Source organism: Bidens hawaiensis, unplaced genomic scaffold, assembly GCF_021521415.1.
Source record: "Bidens hawaiensis isolate Kalapana, Puna unplaced genomic scaffold, B.hawaiensis_p1.1 tig00058379_1, whole genome shotgun sequence".
Lineage (NCBI taxonomy): Eukaryota > Viridiplantae > Streptophyta > Magnoliopsida > Asterales > Asteraceae > Bidens > Bidens hawaiensis.
Window position 1 is genome coordinate 13,333 of NW_027500542.1, and position 3,277 is coordinate 16,609.

General features: G+C 33.9%; 1 pseudogene; it reads right to left on the reverse strand.

The window, feature by feature from the left end:
* Positions 1 to 1,274: 1,274 nt before the first annotated feature.
* Positions 1,275 to 2,146, reverse strand: LOC143602314 (bZIP transcription factor 44 pseudogene; annotated as a pseudogene).
* Between the last annotated feature and the right edge of the window lie 1,131 nt (positions 2,147 to 3,277).

Sequence of the window (3,277 nt, forward strand, 5' to 3'; positions counted from 1 at the left end):
TTATTATAGAATTTGTTTAAATATAAACTGCCATGAAGTTATAGCATAAACAAGATCTATCAAATATCAAAAATTAATCTAACATTTAATTTATTAGAACCATTCCACACGTTGACGCACAAAGATTATGAACGAAGCAAAGAATCGTGTGGCAGTGCCGCAGTGGGAAAAAAATTGTAATATAATGCTTTATGGGGTTTCTTTAATAATATAGTTTAATAACATAATATAATTATAAAATTTAATGCATGATTAGTTATTTGGATCGTTAAGTTTTTCTTTTCTCTGCCATGATATTTTTTTATAACTAGTTAACATCAGAATATCATGCATACTATGAATTAATTAATGCATACTATGAATTAATGTTCTAGTGGTATAGCGTATATCCTTTCAAAATAAAGGCGGCTGGTTCAAATACTTGCAAGCGTAAGGTTAGAAGGATTTTATGTGAAAATAAATTTGCTACTCAAGAAAGAAAAGAAAAGTTAACATCATAATTCATAAATAAGATACATTAGTTTTCAGAAATATCAACTTTTGTACCAAGATTTTCAAAATCCGTGTTGCTTCATTACAAACTTGAAATGGTTTCACTTGAGTTCGTTGGATCGTATAAATGTCCGAGCCAATTTAATTTGACAATAGATTGCTAGTTTAAGTACCAGAGCTAACTTGACTCAAGTAACTCGACCGCCAACTTGTATAAACTAAGTTTTTTTTCTAGTATATTGATAGTTTCGTATTGTATTATTTGGTATTTGTACCATTGTTGTTCATATAATCATATTTATTATCAAAGACTTTTATTTAAAAAACTTTAATAAACATACAATTACTCATGCAAATTCGACGGAAAACCAAATACAAACTTATTTTCTATTTTTCTAGCTTGGTTAGTTCAACTCGTATATTCACCAACTCAAGCATAGTTTAATATCGACAAAACTTGTAACTTGTACGTGATACAACCACCCCATTTTCAAATAACATTTTTTACCATCTAGAATCAAGTACTATAGTCGCATACATCAAACATCAATCATTCCTTGATTTACTTTCAACAAAGTAAACCCAACTTAATCAAAGAAAACACAATAATTGCAACCATAAAATAATATTATAGAGACAATAATAATATCATTAAACAAGAAAATACCCCATTACAATCATACTACTTTGTACCAAAGACCACCTCACCTATTTCACCTACCAACAAATCTTATTCATTTATTTATCAATATTTTCACCCGTGTCATACACGGGTTAATAACTTAGTAAATAAACATGTCTGCCGAAGCTAGATTCCCCTGGTTGCCATAAACATAACTCACTGAGTTACCCATCAACTCGTCAACAAACTCAGTCCCACCCCCAAAACCATAGTCCTCCTCCACAAACCCGCCACCAACCGGCCCATACACGAACCCAATAATATCGTTCAACGACTGAAGCTGCTGGCTAAGCTTGGCTATTTGAGCCCTTAAAACGCGGTTTTCGGTCTCCACATTCAAATAATGTTGTGTGGTAATGTTCAAACTTGATATCATTTGGTTATTCTCTTTCCTGAGTTGACTCAGCTGAGTCTCGAGTTCGTCCAAATGCTTTTGCTTCCTGATTCTTGATCTCCGTGCCGATTCTCGATTGGATATCATTCTCTTCCTTTTCCTCTGATCCATCAACTGTTGAGGATCTTCCTCTGAACCCGAACCACCCGATGACGTCACCGTGGTCCCACTCCCACTAGACGTAGCCATTAAATTACCTTCGTAACAGTAACAATAACAATAACAAAATATAGTAACAAATTTGTAGGATTAGTTTTAATTTATATATGGATACTATAGATATATAAAATATTTATATAGAGTTGTGACTAATAATGTAAAGGTGGCTAATATTAATATAGTGAAAACAAGGGGAAAATCATGAAATGTAATAAAACCAGTAGAGGAAGACGACGGAAAACGATTGAACTAGATGGGTTCGGCGTCGATATGTGGAATTGATCATAAACCCGGAAAGAAACAATTCACTGAGAATTTGAGTCATGTGTTACAAACAAAAACAACAATAGGTTGCACATTAATGTTGATTTTAGATAATAACACACAACAAGTTACAAATATGAAATGTTGAAGAATAATAAACAAAGAGATTAATATTATTATGATTAATATTATGATCTTAAGGATCTGAGAAAGAGAAGAAGGAGAGGGGGAAGGGAAATAGAAAGGATTATGGGTGGATTTATAGGACAAGTTAGCAGACCAAAAAGTAATAAAGGTTTCATAGTGGAGATATTTTTTTATAAAATTATTAAAAGGTATATGCTTGGAATCATCACTTTTGTTTCTAAGTGTTTTTAACTATGATGGCATTGTTACATTATTGATATTGTATTGGGTGATGTAACGAGACACTACCCACAAATTTGTAAGTTATAATTTCATATCAGACTAAGTGTAATAGGGCCGGAAGTTGGTCGAATTGGGGCGAAATTGTAGAGGAACACCCCCCCCCCCCTTCTCCCCCGGCAATATTGGGGCTATAAGGGGCGGGGTGGATGGAATTTGTCGCCGTGGAAGAAGAAAAAAATATTATTATTTTATTAATATGTGTGCGCGTGTATATATATACATGTGTGTGTACTAGTCAGGTGTCCGCGCGATGCAGCGGGATACGCACGAACGTTATCGATGTCAATAGGTTCCTCGCAATAGTACGTGCATATCCCGATGATGGTATGTGCGTAACGTGACATCAGACATGTAACCGGTGTCGGTAATCGCGTCACACAACGCCTACACGCAAGTAATTTGGTACGCATAAACAAGGTCATCCACGTAACTAATGCCTGAACGTGCGTAACCAGTGACGAAAATCAAGAAGCAAAAATGAAATGTACAGTAATTTCAAGTAGACCATTTTTTAAACCCGTTTTGACGCGAAACTCATTCCAACCCAACATCGTTTTAACCCAAAACTTGTTTTGATCTGCCCTCTTTTGACCTGAACCCATCGAGAACCGAACCAAATTAACAATTTTTTGTATCGACATATTCTGACCATAATTTGTTATGACCCATGAGCCGAACATGTCCGACATTTTGCCGGTACTAATTGATAATCACGTAACATGTTAATTTTTTTAAAATTAATAAACTATAACAATATGATACTCAAATTAAAGATAATAAAATGCTCGTTTTTATAGTGTAATTATTTTTAAAAAATATTAACGTGTGAAAAAGTTAAGACCGTTTAAAAGTCGTGG